Source organism: Mesoplodon densirostris, chromosome 1, assembly GCF_025265405.1.
Source record: "Mesoplodon densirostris isolate mMesDen1 chromosome 1, mMesDen1 primary haplotype, whole genome shotgun sequence".
Lineage (NCBI taxonomy): Eukaryota > Metazoa > Chordata > Mammalia > Artiodactyla > Ziphiidae > Mesoplodon > Mesoplodon densirostris.
In genome coordinates this window covers 154176968-154199849 of record NC_082661.1, presented here as the reverse complement: position 1 = coordinate 154199849, position 22882 = coordinate 154176968, and the positions used below count along the sequence as shown (strand labels likewise).

Below are 22882 nucleotides of genomic sequence, written 5' to 3'. Positions count from 1 at the left end.
GCTGCAACTAAGGAGCCCGTGAGGCACAACTAAGACCCGGCGCAACCAAATAAATTAAAGAAAATAAAAACCTCAATACCATTTCACTCCAGCCTCCATTTCTGCATGTCCTAAGCAGCCCAACCAAGGAGTACGGTTGCCAAGTTTCCTAGTGAAGCCACCTCTCTATTTATTTGTAGATAATTTAGTACAGTATATACATTGATATAAAAGAAGAATAAACTAAACAACTTTGATTAAGGCGTCAAAATTCCCACATCTTAAAACAACTTTATAAAAGCTCTTCTGCTCTCCCAAGCAAGACACCGCAGCCTTTGGAGGGGAACACTCTTTCTTGCATACCTTTTTCCTCCTTGAAGCTGGTGAAGGATTATGTCTTGCCCATCACTGAATTTCCAGCACCTTTCAGAGTGTCTAGCACAAAATAGACACTCAATAAATATCTGTTGAATAAATGAATGAATGACGGGCTCATGGTTAATGACTTCTTTTTTATGTCAACACCTCAAGATCTTTGCTCCACTGAACAACTCCTCTCAAAAGGCAGTCTCCCCACTCCCTCCCCCGCTCCCCACCACAGTAACAGCTTTGGAGTCAGCCAAAAACCCCAGATCAAATCCCAGCCACTTAATAGCAATGTTACCCTGGGCAAGTTTTCTAATCATTCTCTATGCCTTATTTTTCTTATCTATAAAATAGAGATAGCACTATCAAGTTTGCTAGGTTTTTGTGGTATTTGTGAGATTTGAAAATAATTTATGTAAAGGGCCAGGCAGGAACCCACTAAATGTGTGTCAGATGAAAGACTAAATTGCCACTCTGTTCTGTGGATCCAGGTCAAAATGTAACCATCAAACTGTAATCTGCCAAAGCTGATCTTCATTTAACAACAGATATGCATCAGAAGTTGGAACACACAACTGGAGTCTGTCTGCTGTGGAACATCAAAGGGAGAGTTTAACATCTGTTTTTTTGGGGTTTTTTTGCATTTGCCTTTTATTTTTTTTTACATCTTTATTGGAGTAAAATTGCTTTACAATGGTGTGTTAGTTTCTGCTTTATAACAAAGTGAATCAGTTATACATATACATATGTTCCCATATCTCTTCCCTCTTGAATCTCCCTCCCTCCCACCCTCCCTATCCCACCCCTCCAGGCGGTCACAAAGCACCTAGCTGATCTCCCTGTGCTATGCGGCTGCTTCCCACTATCTATCTACCTTACGTTTGGTAGTGTATATATGTCCATGCCGCTCTTTCGCTTTGTCACAGCTTACTCTTCCCGCTCCCCATATCCTCAAGTCCATTCTCTAGTAAGTCTGTGTCTTTATTCCTGTCTTACCCCTAGGTTCTTCATGACATTTTTTTTCTTAAATTCCATATATATGTGTTAGCATACGGTATTTGTCTTTCTTTCTGACTTACTTCACTCTGTATGACAGACTCTAGGTCTATCCACCTCATTACAAATAGCTCCGTTTCGTTTCTTTTTATGGCTGAGTAATATTCCATTGTATATACGTGCCACATCTTCTTTATCCATTCATCCGATGATGGACACTTAGGTTGTTTCCATCTCCGGGCTATTGTAAATAGAGCTGCAATGAACATTTTGGTACATGACTCTTTTTGAATTAGGGTTTTTCTCAGGGTATATGCCCAGTAGTGGGATTGCTGGGTCATATGGTAGTTCTATTTTTAGTTTTTTAAGGAACCTCCATACTGTTCTCCATAGTGGCTGTACCAATTCACATTTCCTCCACCAGCAGTGCAAGAGGGTTCCCTTTTCTCCACACCCTCTCCAGCATTTATTGTTTCTAGATTTTTTGATGCTGGCCATTCTGACTGGTATGAGATGATATCTCACTGTAGTTTTTTTTTTTTTTTTTTTGCTGTACGCGGGCCTCTCACTGCTGTGGCCTCTCCCGTTGCAGAGCACAGGCTCCGGACGCGCAGTCTCAGCGGCCATGGCTCACGGGCCCAGCCTCTCCGCGGCATGTGGGATCCTCCCAGACCGGGGCACGAGCCCCTGTCCTCTGCATCGGCAGGCGGACTCTCAACCACTGCGCCACCAGGGAAGCCCCTCATTGTAGTTTTGATTTGCATTTCTCTAATGATTAATGATGTTGAGCATTCTTTCATGTGTTTGTTGGCAGTTTGTATATCTTCTTTGGAGAAATGTCTATTTAGGTCTTCTGCCCATTTTTGGATTGGGTTGTTTGTTTTTTTGTTATTGAGCTGCATGAGCTGCTTATAAATATTGGAGATTAATCCTTTGTCAGTTGCTTCATTTGCAAATATTTTCTCCCATTCTAAGGGTTGTCTTTTGGTCTTGTTTATGGTTTCCTTTGCTGTGCAAAAGCTTTGAAGTTTCATTAGGTCCCATGTGTTTATTTTTGTCTTTATTTCCATTTCTCTAGGAGGTGGGTCCAAAAGGATCTTGCTGTGATTTATGTCATAGAGTGTTCTGCATATGTTTTCCTCTAAGAGTTTGATAGTTTCTGGCCTTACATTTAGGTCCTTAATGCATTTTGAGCTTATCTTTGTGTATGGTGTTAGGGAGTGATCTAATCTCATATTTTTACATGTCCCTGTCCAGTTTTCCCAGCACCACTTATTGAAGGGGCTGTCCTTTCTCCACTGTACATTCCTGCCTCCTTTATCAAAGATAAGGTGACCGTAGGTGCGTGGGTTTATCTCTGGGCTTTCTATCCTGTTCCATTGACCTATCTTTCTGTTTTTGTGCCAGTACCATACTGTCTTGATTATTGTAGCTTTGTAGTATAGTCTGAAGTCAGGAAGCCTGATTCCTCCAGCTCTGTTTTTCGTTCTCAAGATGGCTTTGGCTATTTGGGGCCTTTTGTGTTTCCATACAAATTGTGAAATTTTTTTGTTCTAGTTCTGTGAAAAATGCTAGTGGTAGTTTGATAGGGATTGCATTGAATCTGTAGATTGCTTTGGAAAGTAGAGTCATTTTCACAATGTTGATTCTTCCAATCCAAGAACATGGTATTATCTCTCCATCTATTTGTATCATCTTTAATTTCTTTCATCAGTGTCTTATAATTTTCTGCATACAGGTTTTTTTTCTCCTTAGGTAGGTTTATTCCTAGATATTTTATTCTTTTTGCTGCAATGGTAAATGGGAGTGTTTTCTTGATTTCACTTTCAGATTTTTCATCATTAGTGTATAGGAATGCCAGAGATTTCTGTGCATTAATTTTGTATCCTGCTACTTTACCAAATTCGTTGATTAGCTCTAGTAGTTTTCTGATAGCATCTTTAGGATTCTCTATGTATAGTATCATGTCATCTGCAAACAGTGACAGCTTTACTTCTTCTTTTCCGATTTGGATTCCTTTCATTTCCTTTTCTTCTCTGACTGCTGTGGCTAAAACTTCCAAAACTAAGTTGAATAAGAGTGGTGAGAGTGGGCAACCTTGTCTTGTTCCTGATCTTAGTGGAAATGGTTTCAGTTTTTCACCATTGAGGACAATGTTGGCTGTGGGTTTGTCATATATGGCCTTTATTATTGAAACTGTGATTAAAAATCTTCCAACAAACAAAAGCCCAGGACCAGATGGCTTCACAGGCGAATTCTATCAAACATTTAGAGAAGAGCTAACACCTATCCTTCTCAAACTCTTCCAAAATATAGCAGAGGGAGGAACACTCCCAAACTCATTGTACGTGGCCACCATCACCTTGATACCAAAACCAGACAAAGATGGCACAAAGAAAGAAAACTACAGGCCAATATCACTGATAAACATAGATGCAAAAATCCTCAACAAAATACGAGCATACAGAATCCAACAGCACATTAAAAGGATCATACACCATGATCAAGTGGAGTTTATTCCAGGAATGCAAGGATTCTTCAATATATGCAAATCAATCAACGTGATACACCATATTAACAAATTGAAGGAGAAAAACCATATGATCATCTCAATAGATGCAGAGAAAGCTTTCGACAAAATTCAACACCCATTTATGATAAAAACCCTGCAGAAAGTAGGCATAGAGGGAACTTTCCTCAACATAATAAAGACCATATATAACATCTGCTTTTAAATGCAGGAGAACAACAATTAGTCCACAAGTAAATGGGAAAGGTATACAATCCGATTTTATTTTCCCCACCAGGGTATCCATGTATTAAGGGATTACCAGCTTACAGCAGACTAAAGCTTTTTTGCAAGGGTCACGTAGTGGGGGAAGGTAACCCTGGAAATGGTTTTTAAATTCAGCATTTATTGATAGCTCCTGCTTTTCACCATCAAGAAGGTACAGGCCAAGCGTGCCCTTCCTTCAAAGTGCAAAACTAAGCAATCAAAAACTACAAGAATAAGGCTGAGGCTGAAGAGTATTTTTACCCAACTTGTTAGCAATCTAAGATATTAAACCTCAAAAGGGAATCACATCATGAATCTTTGTGCAAATTGAAATTTATGAAATGCATGCCTGTGATGGACGGGACACTTTGTTTTCACTGTAGAGCCACATTCTGAGACCCATTCTCCTGCTGTCAGGCCGAGCAGCAGCCGTGGAAATAAGCAGCTCCCTGTGCTTTATTTCTAGCACACCTGAACCTGCCATCAACTGCGACCATGACAGCTATTTATGGGCCCTTACTTTCCCCTTTTCCAGTAACAGTGGCAGAGACAAGCTATGAAACTTCCCCAGGGTTTGTTTTCCTTCCTCACAGCTCTCTTGGAAGATGAAAGAAACCCCAGAGTTTTTCAAAGCCCAGAGGCAATGTTGATCTTGAGTAACATTTTCTATTTTCTTAAAAGACGTCGTTTCCTACTCTGCTCCAGCATACAGAACATGAAGCAAAGCCTAAACTACCTCCTTAGAGTACAGGAAAATAAATGCAGTAGTTACAAGAGAACGTGAACTCTGGTTTAAAAACAGCAAAGGGTTAGGGATAAACACGGGCTGTAATACTGAACCGTTAAATTCTGTCCTACGAGCTCACAGTTTTGGCCTCCTTTAAAGAGTATCTGAGCAAAAGTGGCTCCCATCTGAATACGGATATTTTCTCCCTAAATTCCCAGTGAACCAAGTACACGAACCTATTATAACAACCTGTTTTCTTATCCATCTTCATTTTACAGATGCTTTCTTGTCATGAGTCACAGAGTTCATAAACCAAGAAACTAGGGTGTAAACCTATGCAGCCTGACCCCAACGGTCTCCCATAATATGCCCTGAACCAGAAAAGTACTTCCGTTTGTTGTCTAAATCTGAAAGCAGCCAGGACCAACAGGAGTAACCGTCAACACAAGGGCTCCACATATTTTCACAAACTGAGGTCCCTACCTGCATGAATGATGGTGTAGTATTTTTTATGGACTCAAAAGTATCATTTAAGACAGTTTTATACCTGCCATAGCATTGAAGCAGCAAGCACAGCTTTCCAGCCTCCAAAAGGGCTTACAAGAAGTGCATTTTAGTCTCAGCTTCAGTTTTGGACAGCAAGTCACAAGATAAAATGGCAATTAGGAATTTCCTGAAACTTTAGAGATCAATCTAGATATCAAACAACTAAATAGATAAATAAGTAAACAAATATCAAACTAAAATCCAATTACCCCAATTTGAGTAACACTTGATATAACTTCAACAGAAGCTTCACATATATAATTTTAAAACACTGAATTTCAAGGGACAAAATATCTTAGAGATTATTCATCTTATCAATGCAAATTTTACTGAGCAAAGAGTTATGAAAGACAAAAAAAAAAAGTGAATGAGACTAGATCCCAGGCCTCAAGACCTAACAGTCTATTAAACATTATGTAAATAACTATAACCCAATTCAAGTTAAAAACAATAAAAGATAAAATCAGAATATACTATCAGAGAGACTGAAGTAGGGTGTTAAGGGAGTTTGACACACAGAAAGGATTACTTCTGATCATAGCACAGTGGTTAAAGCATAAACATGAGAGTCATACAGACCTGAGTTCAAGTCTTGACCACTCCACTCCCTAGCTATGTGACGTTAGACAAGTTATTTAACCTCACTGAGCCTCAGTTTCAAAATCTTTATAATGGGGCAATAACACCTACCTCTCAGAACTGATATATAGGATTAAATAAGATGAAATACGTGAAACTCTTAATACAGTTCCCAGCACACTCCCCGGGTTAATTGCTAGCAGTGGCTTCCAGTCAGACCTATTATTTCTCCATCTCACATGCCTAGCTACTTTTCTTACCAATGCTCCTTAATTGCTCTGGTCCAATGCCCTGCTAGATCCTACTACCAACTCTTCTTTAAAGATGAAGAGATGGACTTTGAGAAAATGGGGAACATGCCCAATGTCATACAGACTCCTGATTCCTCGGGAAATGACCGCCCCTTCCTCAGCAGGCCCACAGCATTTGTGAATCCATCTTCCCTACAAGCTCACCAGAGTCAGATGGATACCTCATGGGCTTTAAAGTTAGATGGATCAGAGTTAGAATCCTAACTCAAACCTTTTCTAGCTGTGTGAATGCTGGCGAGTTACTTTCCCCCTAGTTTCAATAATCCTTACCCTAAGAATTACTGTGACAATCTAGTGACTCACTACTATGACTTCCACACTTGTTCAGACAGCGGAGCCAGTCTAAGGGCAGAATATCAGAAATCTTGGTATATTTAACTGTACCACATGAACCAAGAATTATTCTACTAGGAGAAATTACAACTACATTATATACATACTGCTTCCCAAATATTATGTGTGTGTGTGTGTACACATATGTGTGTATAAATATATACACACGTTTTTTAAATCATTGTTCTAAGTTTATTGATTAAATGCTTTTTATTCATTAACTTTTTTTTTCTATTTGCTAATTTAACTTAACAAGTAGTAGCAGGTACCAAAAGTTCAGGAAAATAAAATGGAAAAAAACCCCTAAGGATTAGAAAATTCTATTCATGATTTATTTTGAAAGGGATGGGTCAATGAATGTCATTACTGAACTGAATGTTAGTGGTCAAACACCTCATTTGAGAATATCCAGAATATCACATAGTACACACTGAATGTATGTTATTTGAATCTGAATTTGAAACTCAAATTAAGTTCCCTGAAAGCAAGAGCATATCTCATTCATCTTTGTATAATGAGCTCCTAACACAGTGCCTGGCACATGGTAGTTGTGCAAAAAATGTTGGCTTAATAAATGAACCTAAAATTGAGAAGGCATGAAAAGGTCTATAATACATTTTGCATCTCCAATTAATTTGGATTTCAATTTGCTCCAATAAATTATATTCCAAAGTCTATGAAACGTTCCTTCTGTACCCATCACCTCATCTGAGATATTAAGAGCTTCTTGGGAGGGAGAAATACATAGGTAGAATCCTTCCTTAGGCACAGAAATATTGATGAAGACAGCTAAGCGGGAGAAAGATGTCTCCAGCACTCTTGTAATATAACAAAGGGACCAAAGAAGACTCAAGCTTTATACACAGTACCCGTCAAACAGTGACATTTACCATTTTGAACACATATTTAGTCCCACAAGCCTCCTGCTCAGAACATGTCTGGTTACAGTAAACACAGTAGAGATTGTAGAAGGTGAATCCTAGTCTATTCTCTGTTCACAGATGAAAAACCCACACCATATATTTCACATATTTATACTCCCTTCTAACTGAAAGCCAGGATCACCTAAAATTAAACAAAAAGCTAAGATTCAACTGTTTCTCTTTCACTAAAAATATTGTAGACAAATATTTATTAGCATGGGAATTCATTATTTAAGTGGAAAAGAAAGGATACCAAATAATTTGTAGCATATACTACTCTGATAGTATTAACATAAAAATAAACATATATATGTATTAAACAGGATAATAAAATAGAAGCTATTTTCTGCTTCTTTTAAAATAATCCATGGCTAATTTTTCAAAAGTGCATCCACATTTTGTCAATATTATAGACTCAAGTTTCCAGAAACCTACTTCAAACAATTAAATAAAACACTTGAAACAAGGAAGTCTTTGAAAACATATTTGTGATTAAGGAAAAAATAAAAGTAGAGGACAAATGGGAGTTAAAAGGAAGCGTGGGGGCTTCCCTGGTGGCACAGTGGTTGAGAGTCCGCCTGCCCATGCAGGGGACACGGGTTCCTGCCCCGGTCCGGGAAAATCCCACATGCCGCGGAGCAGCTGGGCCCGTGAGCCATGGCCGCTGAGCCTGCGCGGCCGGAACCTGTGCTCCACAACGGGAGAGGCCACAGCAGTGAGAGGCCTGTGTACCGCAAAAAAAAAAAAAAAAAGAAAGAAAAAAAAAAAAGATAGTGTGGTGGTTGTTTAGGGTTCTGAATTTTCCCTAAAATTGCACTAATCTCCCCCAAAATAAGTCACCAATTCATTTAAGTACCCCTTACAGTTTTCAAAGTACTGTCAGAAACATTCACCTGTGACTTTTGTAAATTTCAGGAGGGACTTTCCTCCATCTCCCCCCACCCTGCCCTCTCCCTTAATGTTTACTTCCATATAACTAGTTCTTCAGGACTAGATTTATACAGAGCATACTTATGCATTATAACCACCTTCTTTTTAACTTAAAAGTCAACTGTGAACATCCTTCTGTGCATATAAGTTTTCAGCTATGACAGCAGTTTCAGTAAGCAGGGATCCTTCTGCCATAGTCCCTTTGGTAACACAGGGACTGTCTTTAGCTTATTGTGGGGATCAAAAGTCCTACTGATGCCTTGCTTCTACAAAATGGAAAAGTAACTTTTACAGCAATATCACAAAGGGAATATTCTGGTGTAATGGAAGGAAAATATTTCACCAGGGACTATATTAAATTTTAAAGAAATGCTAAATTATTTGAAAGGCACTTTAAGTGCTCACTTTCTGGGGCTAAGTTGTATTTCCAATCTAAACACCACTGCAAATATTGAGATCCTAATGGCCAGATAATTAATCTTTTGCTCTTTTCGTTCTACTTCTGTGGACAGACTGGTGACTTCCAACATAATCCTCTTTCAAATATCCTTCCAGGATGGAATAAATATCCTTTATTTTAAGGTTAATATGTGAATACAAGGCTAAAAAATTCAACTAAATATATTGCTATCATTTTTTTTAATTCCACTGACAATAGTATTTCACTACTGCAAATATTTCACCGTAACAAAAAAAAATGTTTTTGGAGAAAATTTTCCAAGTCCTTGCTTTCATTGGATTTATATTTTAGCAGAGACTTGATGGCTCTCAGAAACTGTTTTCGTGGTATGTGTATACTCCGTGTGTGTATGTAATATTCTTTTCAGTACATCTTATTTAACTTCAAAACAGCTTAATAATTAAAGACCCTTACCTTATTAAAATTATTTCAAATAACACACAATTTAGTTATAAATAAATTTACACTACAAACAATATAACAATAAAATCTGATCTTACTGTTTAATGCTTCTATGGAACTTCTAGAGTATAGTTTCTGTTCTGTCTTGTTTTGTTTTAGGAATGTTTCAACTATCTCATTTGTACTGTCAGATATGTAGAGGAGCTGCAATACACAAAGAATACAAAGTTTAGAAAACTATCTAGTGATTTAATGAGCAAACAGTTCCTACTGTCAATGATATTGCTTCTGGAATACACCAGAAAGGAGGTGTGTGTGAATGCGTGTGCATGAGTACGTGCGTGTGTGTGTGGGTGTATGTGTGTTGTTTCGCTTACATTCTTATGGGCCACTCACATTTCCAAGTAGTATCTACAAAAAAGTAGACTGCATTATTTTTAGGGCCCATTTTACCTTTCTCTTCAAAAAGATCAGGGAAATAAACTGAACTTTATGGCGTCGAACAATTTTTTCTACGAGATAGTCAAGCCATTCACACAGGTTTCTCAATTAAACTATCTTAGAGTTTCTCGAAAAAGTTATAAAACAATAAAACTGACATGCATCAATTCTTCCAAAACCAAGCTACATGAGGGACTTATTGAACAAGTGATTCCACATTTTATTTTCCTTTCCAGACAAGAAAAGAACCAAATGGATTACATTCTTATTCTAAAAAATTCAGAACCAAAGAGCTTATCTAAAAGTCTAAAACTCCTGAAGCGCAAAAAACTGGACTCACTCTTCTGTCACACCATATTACACTGTCTTACCTTTAGAGTTTAATTCATCTACTGAACACCTGATAAAAGGTTTTATCACAACCTTGAGGACTCAGTTTATGAAATTCCAAAGAAATGGCACATTGCAGAAAGTCATCCTAATCTCTTGAAAGGTTTTTTTTTTTTAAAGGTCTCCTGAGTCCCTTTCCATGTTTCAAGTCTGTAAGAACATATAAAACTTACAAAGCCAGGAAAGAAAGGAAGTAGAAAAGCCACAGACAAACTGTTAACTTTCTGAGAGAAATATAATAAAATTTTTAAAAAGCAAATTAGAAAATTACTTACTTTCCCCAGGTCTTTGGTACAAAGCTCAGAAGGCAATTTCCCTTTTCCCACAGTCTTGTTAATTAATAGCAATCACTCAATGAGGTCAGGCAGCCCGAATATATCTAGAAATTGTGTAGAGACAAAAAGTTAACATTCAAAGTCAGATTAGAAATTAAAAATCAAAACATCCCATTGTTATTCAGAGTCTCTGCATAATTAAAATACAGATTTCATTGGAATATCTAAATGATGAGCTATATTAGCTACTTTTCCTTCAGAACAATACTAACAAGACTTGCTAAATCTAGATAGTGTTTTGATCTGTCATCTTATTAAAGTTACTAAAGCCGGAATCAGCAAGGCGTGTTGGCAACCATTCACGATAAAAATGTCCTTCTCAGGGAGTTCTAAAAAGCAACTTAGGGAGGATGTGGACTTCTAATTATACTGTGACTTGGGAGGGAAGGTCTTCTGAAATCACACTTGCCTGCCCCACCTTCCAAAGATGAGCTCATCTCACAAACACAGAAGCAGTTGTAAATAGAAGTGAACAATAACAACTTAAAGAAATTCACCAACAACTTGTAAATGCCCTTCAGATGTATCCATTGAAGCACACTTCACTTTTGCAGGTGGGAATGAGAAGAGAGAGGCGTGTTAACTTTTTTAAAAATAAATTTATTTATTTATTTATTTAGGCTGCACTGGGTCTCTGTTGTTGTGCGCGGGCTTTCTCTAGAGTTGCAGTGAGAGGGGGCTACTCTTCGTTGCGGTGCGCAGGCTTCTCACTGTGGTGGCTTCTCTTGTTGTGGAGCACAGGCTCTAGGTGCACAGGCTTCAGTAACTGTGGCACGCAGGCTCAGTAGTTGTGGCCGAAGGGCTCTAGAGTACAGGCTCAGTAGTTGTGGCGCACGGGCTTAGTTGCTCCGAGGCATGTGGGATCTTCCCCGACCAGGGCTTGAACCCATGTTCCCTACATTGGCAGGCAGATTCTTAACCACTGCGCCAACAGGGAAGTCCCAACTTTTTTCTAATAAAAGAGAAAATCTGAAAATTCTGCATGATGATAATCTCACTTAAAACATCAGTTACTTCCCCCAACAATCCTGTGAATGAATACATAGGTAATAAATCATTCATAAGATAAACGAGTTTAAGTAGGTGTAACAGATGCCACAGGTAAACCATAACCTAAAGTCTGTGCACCTGTCAGCCTCTCCCACACTGGGCCACACATTAGATGTAATTCTAAGAAGCGTGATAAACTCATTTAAAAGCCATAAGAGATTGAGAAATAGGTCCTTTAGGAGGAGGCAGGAAGCATTGCCATGGTAGGCAGTCAGAATCCCACAGACATCAATAGTCATCATTTATTATTACTGTCATTGTTACTGTTACAGTTTAGAGTTACTATTACTGTTACACTGTTATTGTTACACTTACACAGTATGGACTCTCAAGCCAGATTCTTCTCTAAGTGTTTTTACATGCATTACCTCCATTTAGGATAGAGACAAGCAGAAATATCCCCTAGACATCACCCTGGTGCCACACAGTACACTCAGTTCTCCTATAACACTCGTGTTTGTTCCAAGGTTGATACAGTAGGGAGCAACTTGAGCGTAACTTGATTTTCACATTTGTTTAGGTATGATTTCACTGCAAGAAACATTAGGTAATAGCAGAAGATTGCACGGGGTGGAACCCAGCTGTCTAAGGATACACAAAAGGCACAAAATCCACGCCTCAAATATCTGTTGGCGATCTCAGTCCCCCAGACGTGTGCCGAGCCACAGCCCTCCACGCTGGGTGCCCCAACTTTCCTTCTGATTTCAGGTAACCCTCCTTCCACCACTTCACAGTGACTCACAAACTGCAACCTTTCCAGGGCCTCAGTCCACAGAAAACGTCACGACTTTCTCAAGGTAAAATGCCATATTTAGTGCACTTTTTATCTACTTACTTCATGACCAACTAATATGTGTAAAACTGTGCTCCAATTTTTATTCAGTTCCCATCTTACTTTTTTTTAATGTGTCACTGATAAAGGTTTGGTGTTTTTTTTAAAATTTAGTTTTGGCTGTGTTGGGTCTTCGTTGCTGTGCGTGGCTTTCTCTAGCTGTGGCGAGCGCGGGCTACTCTTTGTTGTGGTGTGCGGGCTTCTCATTGCAGTGGCTTCTCTTGTTGCAGAGCACGGGCTCTAGGTGCGCAGGCTTCAGTAGTTGTAGCACATGGGCTCAGTAGTTGTGGCTCGTGGGCTCTAGAGCACAGGCTCAGTAGTTGTGGCGCATGGGCTTAGTTGCTCTGCGGCATGTGGGATCTTCCCGGACCAGGGCTTGAACCCGTGTCCCCTGTGATTCAGTCAGCAGTGGCCGGGTCGGCAGGGCCATGTGACAGGCTTTCCTCACAAATGGCTCTATGAGTGGTGCAGGTAACCTGCTAGTGTTGGAGGGTCTCCTGCAGAGGCAGGAAGTGACTGTGTCTCACAGTGGGGACAAGGACACTGGCAGCACAAGTTCTGGGAAGTACTCCTTGGCGTGAGCCCTCCCAGAGTCCACCATCAGCCCCACCAAAGAGCCCAGGTAGGCTCCAGTGCTGGGATGCCTCACTGATAAAGGTTTTTGAGTGTTATGTCCCTGATCCTACTTTTCCCTTAAGCACTGGGGGCTTTACTACATGATTCTGCATAGCATGGTGGTTTTTAGAAACACATACATTGCATTTTAGCAGAACTGACTGTATAATAACTAGTGTTTACAAAGATGCTTGTGTGTGGTGTGTTTTGTTTTGTTTTGGGGGGTTCTTTTGGCCACACCACATGGCTTATGGGATCTTAGTTCTCTGACCAAGGATCGAACCCAGCCCCATGCAGTGAAAGCACTGAGTCTTAACCACTGGACCACCAAAGGAAGTCCCACGACACTTGTGATTTAGACCAGAGGGGTTAAATTATGATTTGAAAATATGTTAATTATGTTAAAGAGGATAGCAACATATGTAATTTAATTTTAGAAAGAATCACACTCACATACTAGGTTTACAATAACCTAGTATGAACACTTTTAAGGGTGTTTCAGTTACATGAAAAATTTATTTATGAGAAGTTCCATAATGGTGTTGTTAGATAAATGAAGCGTTACTGCACCATTCCGGACAGACCAACATGATGGTGTTATAAAGATACGATTCTTGCAGACAAGAGGACTTAGCCAGAATTGCTAGAGAGGAGAAACTGAATTATTTGTCATTCCTTGAAACCAATAAATTTTTAAAAGATTAAAGTTATCTGTAAAAAAAAGTCCAAGATATACATAAAGATATGTACAAAGAAGTTTTCCATTAAAGTAATAACATTTTAAGCAATTTTAAAATATAAATATTCAGCAACAGATAAAGTTTTTTAAAATCTGTAAGATATTTAATAAAATGAGAAAATGTTTTTAAGCAGTGTTCATTGGGAATGCAGACTATAAGATGATTTGTTCCATATGCTCTCAATTTTGTTTAAAAGTATCTATACCTAGAAAAAAAAGACTAGAATGAAAAAAAGTCAACATTTGTGTATAGTTGCTAATTAGAGATAACAGAATTAGAATAATTTTTATTTTCTTTGCATTTTCCTGTGGTTCCCAAATTTTCCACAATAATCACATCTACTTTTACAGTTAGAAATAACCAAACACTATGTAAAAATAGGACTAAGGCATTTGGTGGGGAAAAAACCTTTTATCTCCACTTTAATTCTGAATGTGACTCCAGCCAGTAGAATGAACACCAGCCCAAGAACAAGGGTACCAGATGCTTCCTCCACAGGTATTAACAGATCCAGTCACAGAAAGTATTTTCTATCTCATAATTCAAGGGCAAATACAGTCCCAAAAGATGTTCAAAGTATACAAATCCATTTTAGAGGCCAAAATATAATTTGCTTTTACTGGCTAAAACAGTTATGGATTTAGTAAAATCCAGATGAAAGAAGACTTTTAATTATATAATTGCATATTAGCTGTCTTAATGTCTGAAAGAAATTTAGTTATGAATGAAGAAATTGTGCTCTGGATAAAGCTCCTTTCAAACAAGATCAAGATTAAAGAAATACAAGAAGCAATGGATTCGGTTGTGGGGATGAGTGCCTCACTCAGGGAGTTTTTGATAGAAAGTAAGAAAGAGATATTGATCTTTACGACCTCCAAAAGAACTCAGTTGTATTAAAATTTTCCCAATAACAATAAAACTGGACTTTGAAAATAATCCATTTGCCAAAAATGGTGACTCCTTATTAGTCATCAGTCTGCTTAGTTTAATCCCATGCACTGAAATTGCATAAGAACTAAAAGGTGAAACTACAATACTCTTAAGTCAAGGGCCAATGTGTAACAATTTGGCCACCACACAACCTGAGTTCACTTACCTATTCTGGCAAGCAGCACATTTAAAGGATGTGCCCCTTTCCATCTTCAGCATAGCCTTACTCACGCCAAATAGCCAGTAACCATTTGGTGTAGAGCAATTGCTTTAGTACCACTCTCCATTCTCAAGAATGCACTGAGGGGGGCTTCCCTGGTGGCGCAGTGGTAGAGAATCCGCCTGCCGATGCAGGGGACACAGGTTCGTGCCCCGGTCCGGGAAGATCCCACATGCCGCAGAGCGGCTGGGCCCGTGAGCCATGGCCACCGAGCCTGCCTGTCCAGAGCCTGTGCTCCGCAGTGCAAGAGGCCACAACAGTGAGAGGCACGCGTACCGCAAAAAGAAAAAAAAAAAAAAAAGAATGCACTGAGGGTTAAAAATCAGTGATTGTGTGTGTGTGTGTGTGGTTTTGTTTTATAAAATGATAAAGGCATCTGTAACATGCAGTGTATACATCTGAACAATAACCATATTCCTGGGCTTCCCTGGTGGCGCAGTGGTTGAGAGTCCACCTGCCGATGCAGGGGACACGGGTTCGTGTCCTGGTCCAGGAAGATCCCACATGCCGCAGAGCAGCTGGGCCCGTGAGCCATGGCCTCTGAGCCTGCGCGTCCGGAGCCTGTGCTCCGCAACGGGAGAGGCCACAACAGTGAGAGGCCCGCGTACCGCAAAAAAAAGAAACAAAAACATATTCCTGCTGTACAAAGTATAGATGTACTAGTCTCTGTTTTGTTTTGTTTTTTACTTCCAAAAATGCTGACTTCAATGGAAAACAAACAAAAAACCCTTCTGTTTCAAATTTGCTTTTGTATTTTTAAGCATTTTCATAACTTCCCTATCAAATGGAAACAAAGCTACTGATTTCATGTTTTGTTCTGTTTTGTTTCACAGAATAGAAAAGGCAAATGAATATTTTAATTATGCTATCATATACAAGAAGAGATCACAGAGGTGATACTGAGTTCCAGAAACATCAGTCAGTTCAAGTTCAAGATCAGAGACTATCATTTTATCAAATGTATGTTGATTACTTTGGAAAATAACTGAAATTCTTGGCTTCTGTGTCTCAAAAATTGCTGCCTAAAATACTGCACATATGCACCTTTAATAATTTGCAACCAAATATTATAATCAGCAAATAAATTCAGATACTATTTTCAATTAGGAGTGTTCAAAATAAAAACTATGAATTTTAATTTTTAAAAAAGACATGCAGAAATATACATCTACCTATACACACCTCACACTGACTCTGAAAATACAGAACACTTAGGAACTCTCAGTATGGAAACTATATTTCTTAAATTGCTCTAAGAATTAGCATATGTATAGCTCAGGGGAATACACTCTCTTAGCATTACCGGATATAAAAAAGGGCAACCAATTTTCAGAGTCTACCTGGAAAATAAGCAGAAATTATTTTCTCAGGCTCTCTAGTCACTCTGTGGGCAGAATTCCAACATAATCTAAATTGGTCTTGGCACTATCTGACTCCCCCTTTTTGCATCACTGCACCACCTCTGGTCCAAAGCCCAATGACCTTCTCTTTCAACGGCCTCCTCCTCTCACTGGTCCTTTCCTTCCAACTTCTAAACTTCCAATGACTCCATGGCAATATTTTAGCAGAAGCTGGGGAATGGGGGAGCTTCAACAAATAATTAAGGAATTATAACTTTCTCTGGATTATATGCATTTTTAAAGGAAAGTTTGAATACCCAGATCTTGTTTTTCTAAGCACCATAGCTCACTGGAGAAATAGTTGGGTCCAGGCCTGGGGGTAAGGAAAGTACAGTATAAGCCTAGAACATCATACTATGCCAGAAAGCAAGAAGTGCTCAAATATTAATGCAGACACGACAGGAGGACACAGGAGCTGCCTTGAAGGGGCTCCCACTGGCCAAATGTGGTACAATTTGAACAACAAAAAGAATGATACGGATAAATTACAATTTTAAAAAAAGGAACCATAAATCCACAGATATTCATGGAAAGGGGGATAGTGTAAAGCTCTTTTTTACAAAGAAAGCCAGCTAATAAACACCAAAGGAATAGCAGAAATAGAAAATCCCACTTTGCAACCACCAAGGCAATGATTGATTCAGTCAAGGATCATTAATGGACACTAAAACCATTAGGGAAAGGGTTGCTATGGAATAGGATACTCACACAGTCTCAGAATATCACCCCACAGATTACTTATCACTTACCGAGGAGAAAAGGTATCTTTATAATGGAGAGCTCTGGCAGACCACCTCACCCAAGTGATGGTTGGCACAACCAATTATAGGATAACCAAACGTCACATGTCTCCACAGGGACTATGTAGTATGTTTGTCAAAAGGCTTAATCTGTATCTCATCATAACGTAACAATCAAACAAATCCAGTACTTGTGGTACTTTCTGCAAGACAATTACCTTGGCATTTTCCAAGATATCAGTGCCATGAATGACAAAAATAAACAAAAACAGGGTGACTGTTCTGGATTAAAGGAAAAGAAACAAAATGCAGTGAATGACTGTTGATGAATCTTGGATGAGGAGAGGGGTTATAAAAAGACATTACTGGAATAACTGGGGAAATTTGAATCGGTATTATGGACTATGTGGGAGAATATTCTTGTGTTTGGGAGATACATATTAAAGTATTAATATTTCAGGTAAAGGGTCATGACCTCTATAACTAACTCAACTGGTTCAGCAAAAGTGTTTTAAAGTGTATGTATACAGAGACAGAGAGATAGAAACAGAGAGAGACAGAGATAAAACAAATTTGGCAAAATGTTAGCATTTTATATGGCAGGCTGGTTGTAACCTCTAAAAGCCAGTAACTATGGTTACTTGTAGGCTGTGTCTATTCCGTATGAAGAGAGATCATAAAGGAGCCTACGGTTGAAACCAACACAAATAGAAATAGAGACCACTGGTGTTAGAGCATTTAGTCCATTTTTCAAAAAACTTTTTCCAATTCATTTTTCTTCTGTAGCAATTAATGGTCATTAGTTGGGAGGAAGAAGATTTACAGAGAAAAAGAAACCCAAGGAAGAGGATAACAATGGATAAAAATTAGGCACAGATAATTTCAGTTCTCTTCCATACCTCTTCTTTGGAAGAAGAGGTAAGTCTCAAGGTTTAAAAAAATTGTGCATTGTTTTCCAACCTGGTGAGAAACCCTGGATAGATGTGTACCTTTCCAGTGAGCAAGAAAGAGTCCCTCTGCAAGAGGTATTCTGACCAAACACCAGGACCAGGGAAGCTGAGCACTTCATTTCATGCCCAGCCCTGGCTAAGCCTAGAACAGAGGGGCATGTGTCTGAATAACGAACATTCCATGTGGGCAAACTTGCATCCCAGAAGCGCAGCTTTCAGCAGCTGCCTCAAACTGAATGTGTTGGAAACAGAATTCTCCTCCACTAAACTTGATCCCTTGTTTCTATTACCTCTCTTCTCAGTCTATCCAGTCTCAAAAGTGCAGCTTCATCTTTCACTTTGGTTCCCATTGGCCCACTCTTCCTCATTCACATCCTCAGGGCCACATTGGCCACAAGGTCTCTCACAGTCCAGGTAGAAACAGCCTCTCTTTTCTCTGTTTCTCCTCAATACTTCTATCTATGGCACTCACTTGACACTTTTTAAATATCTTTGCCACATGGTACTGATTCTGTACTCACTGTAGGCAAGAACTTTACTATGTTACCTCATTTAAAAATCACTGAGGGACTTCCCTGGTGGCACAGTGGTTAAGAATCCACCTGCCAATGCAGGGGACATGGGTTCGAGCCCTGGTCCGAGTAGATCCCACATGCCACGGAGCAACTAAGCCCGTGCGCCACAACTACTGAGCCTGCGCTCTAGAGCCTGCGAGCCACAACTACCGAGCCCACAAGCCACAACTACTGAAGCCCGCACGCCTAGAGCCCATGCTCCACAACAAGAGAAGCCACCACAATGAGAAGCCCGCGCACCGCAATGAAGAGTAGCCCCTGCTCGCCGCAACTAGAGAAAGCCCGCGCGTAGCAATGAAGACCCAACGCAGCCAAAAAAAAAAAAAAGATCACTGAAATTCTGTGAAGTAGTTTACGTTATTCTGCTTCTATCTACGGAAGAAATGGATACCCAGACAGGTGAAATAACTCGTCCGAGGTCACAGAGTTGTAAAGTTGATATTCAGACCCTGATCTTCTGGTTCTACCCTAACACCAAGGTGCTTCAGATTTTATTTATCATTTTAAATACTGTCCCCTGTCCCTAAATCAAGCACAGACTCCTTGAAGGAAGGGATCCATTTTATCCAGCCTTGTGCTCTCTCCAGAGCCTAGCAATACTCATAACTCATGTTCAGTGAATTATATTTCAAGACTCAGCCCAGAAACCATTTTTCTTTCTGACTTCCAAGCCCAATCCCTGTAGCACCACCCACCCCCTCCCCTTGCCCTCTATCTGTTTCTACTGCAGTACATGCAAGCCTTAATGGCAGGCTTCGTGACTGCTGCATGTGTGCCCTGGAACACAGCAGGCACCTAATGTATGCTTGCTAAATGAAATGTTTATACATGAGACAGCTGGGTTCCTTATCAAGGCTACTATGTCTTGTTAGAAAATTGACCTCATTTTTATCTTTATCACATACTGAGGAAATTGTTTTAGGAAAGAGTGACACAGGGAAAATGGAGAAAACCAGTCTTGGCCTTTGGGTCCTACCCACTTCACCTGCTGTCCTGGGTATACTGTGTTCTGGAGAAGCGCTTCCAAATTTTAATGGATACGTAGTATCATTCAATACAAATTACGATTCAGTATGTCTGTGATAGAGCCCAAGATTCTGCATTTCTTTTCCTGGGGCGTGGGGGGATGCATACAAGAGGCTAACCAAGATTCTGCATTTCTAACAAGCTCCCAAGAGACGTTGATGCTGCTGATGTATGGACCACAGTTCCCAGGAGCAAGAAGTCCTAGACTGTAATAGTGAAACTGTGCCCATTTAAAGAGAAATAACATGTAGACTAAATGACCAGACATAAATTCAGAGTGTTAACGCTAGTTATCTCTGGGTTTCTTCTTTCTACTTTCCTGTAATTTCCAAGTATTCTATAATGACTCTTGCTGATGGAAATAAAAATTTGAAATGCTATATATACACATGCATAAAAAACTGTACATTTGGACATTTCTACTTTGCATGGCTACATCTTTATTTAAGCAACAAATATACTTAAGAGGACCAGACTTGGGAAATAACAAGATGGTGAATTTAGCAATTCCCTGTCTGCTCATTTTAACATGTACATTAACATAAAACAGTAATTACCCTTAGCAAGCAGTCACCACCACAAGCATTGCTTTTCTCAGGTTCCTTTCCCTTAAAAGAAAGAGAAAGAATCCATTCAGTTGGAAGACAATAAAAGGCAAACCAAATTAAGCAGAAGAAAAAAACAAGCAGGTGCTACAATGAACCTCTTCCAAGTGGGTCAACAGAACCTCATGAAGTTGAAAAGGAGGTGGAAATGCGTTTCTCCCAGCAGAGGTGGGGTGGGCTGGGTTCCCCGACAAGGCGAAGTGCAATAAATTAAAGCAGCACTCACCGTGCACCTGCAAGCGAGGTGCAAAGAAATGGTCCTCAGAGGAGCCTCCCTTCCAAACGTAACAAGGAAAGATAATCAGGAAAAGGCAATTAGAGGGTGTGCATTTGCAGGAAAGCACTCCCCAAATACCTCCTTTTCTGTGTTGCTCCAAAGGATGCCAGGTTTATCCTATGAGTTGCAGAAGTTGCAGCCCAGGCAGGTGGGCACCTCATGCCCACTCCCATACCCACAGCTATTCCGGACTCTTGCCCAGCCATACGTACCTGTGACTCAGGAAGGGCCAAAAACAAAAGAGGCACTTTGTAACCAGAGTGTTCCTGGTTAAAGTAGGACCAACAAGGTTCTGCATCCTCTGTTTTCCAACCCACAGGCCTAAGTGACTTTTTGCCTTAAAGAAATATTGTGAAACTCACTGTGAAATTACCCGAAGGGATTGGAACTTAGTGTCTGGAAGGCTTTATATGTACGATGGGACTAAAAATCACTTCTGTGTGTCTATTAAGGATGTGGTTTCCTATCTGTGAAGTTTAGACACGCTAGACATTCAGCTCAACTGAAAACAGTGAGTCACTTTATCTCTACTGAGTTCTGTGAGTCTAGAGCTGGACCATTCAAGGCAAATAAGCATATGCTGAGGTATTTAAAAATGTGATCACTTGAGATTTCGATAGCATCAAAGTCATCATCTTGATGGGAGAAAAAATCTGAATCTACTTGGACTTGCTTACATTTCTTTTATTGAAATTCAATATTGTTTTTATTTTGAATTATATGGAGGGTAGATGGGGTGGGGGAGGGGAAAGCACCATAATCTTCTCGGTGCTCCAAAGCCTCAGAGTCTTAATATCTTAGTAGGAATTTTAGATCTGAGGAGACATAAGAGGCACGACAATCAAATAAAATGCAGTACACGGTCTTTAGCTTGGATTCTGGTTTAATTTTTTTTTTTCAATGCTAAAGACCTAGGGGACTAAGTCTTTGGGAAATTTGACTATGGACTGATAATAAATGATATTTGAGGACTACAATTAATTTTATTGGCCATCATAATAGTACTGCATTTACATAAGGCAGCTTCTTTATTTCTTGGAGATGAATGCTAAAGTACTTAGGGGTAAAATGCCATGATATCTAAAATTTATTTTGAAATGGCTCAGCAAAATATAATATATGTAGGGCTTCCCTGTTGGCGCAGTGGTTGAGGCTCTGCCTGCTAATGCAGGGGGCACGCGGAGCAGCTGGGCCCGTGAGCCACAACTGCTGAGCCTGCGCGTCTGGAGCCTGTGCTCCACAACAGGAGAGGCGGCGATGGCGGGAGGCCCGGGCACCACGATGAAGAGTGGCCCCCGCTTGCCACAACTGGAGAAAGCCCTCGCACAGAAACGAAGATCCAACACAGCAAAAATAAATAAAAAATACATATATAATATATGTAAATTTACACAGATGATGTAAATAAGAAACATGCTAATAGTTACTGAAATCAGATAGGGGTTCTATGGGTTTTCATTGTAGTATATTCCTTCTGCTTTTTTCTATATTTGAAAAATTTTAGAATTAAAAGTTTAAATTTATATCAAAAACATTTATGACCCCATAGTTTTATCTCCCTTGTCCTATTCTCTTGCCATATTAGACTACAGTCCATCTATAGTAGATTATTTTCTTTCCTCCAGAACACATTCTCTCACGCCTTCCACCTCTGTAACTTTGTGTGTTATATTGTCTCAACCTGGCATTTTTCTCCCTCCAGTCACTGGGCCTCTGGTGAAAGCTGGTTTATTCTTTCAGGTCAATCTCAAAGGCTACCCCCTCTTGGAAAACTTTCCTAACCTCCACCCCACTTTATGCATCTCCCCTTTTCAGCCTCCCCATTACACCTTGTACCTCTCAGCACACCTATCACATTCTACCCTGCAAGGTAAACAATGAAGCTGACATTTACTGAGAGCTTCCCACGTGTGAGGCCCTGTTCACATGCTGTCGCATGCATTCTTTACTTCACTCATTTCTTTCCTACCCCACTGAGGTAGGAGCTGTCATTACCTCTTTTCACAGGTGAGGAAACAGGCTTTGAGAGGCTGGGTGACCTACCCAATTACAGGGTCAGTAAGTGGCAGTTCCAGGCTTCATTCAAATATAGCCCATCTGCTTCTAAACTCTTAAGCACTAGTGTGTATGTCATTTGCATGGCGGCCTGATCCTTTCCCAGTACACTGTAACAATTTAAGGGCAGGTATTGCATCTTCTTTCTTTATTCGCTCAACCAATAATTGTTGAAAAGCCACTATTATCAGGAAACCACTGCCCTATGTGATGAGGTAAAGATATGAGTGAAAAGGACAGTTTTTGACCTAGGCAAAAACTAAGGAAATCTGAACAAACTATGGACTTTAGTTAATAAAAATGTATGTACTGGTACATTAATTGTAACCAATGTACCATATGAATGTAAGATGTCAATAACAGGGCAAACAGG

General features: G+C 39.7%; 1 protein-coding gene across 16 annotated transcripts in view; it reads right to left on the bottom strand.

The window, feature by feature from the left end:
* APBB2 (amyloid beta precursor protein binding family B member 2) overlaps positions 1 to 22882 on the bottom strand; it is a 392355-nt gene that overhangs the window by 270611 nt on the left and 98862 nt on the right. For 9 of the 16 annotated variants that reach the window (XM_060110741.1, XM_060110749.1, XM_060110667.1 and 6 more), the window contains one exon: positions 10435 to 10538. The gene's annotated coding sequence lies outside the window, so the exon portion shown is untranslated. Of the gene's footprint in view, positions 1 to 342; positions 444 to 9426; positions 9533 to 10434; positions 10539 to 20129; positions 20181 to 22882 lie in introns of all 16 variants that reach the window. The other 7 variants (XM_060110660.1, XM_060110687.1, XM_060110715.1 and 4 more) reach the window with 4 other exon arrangements.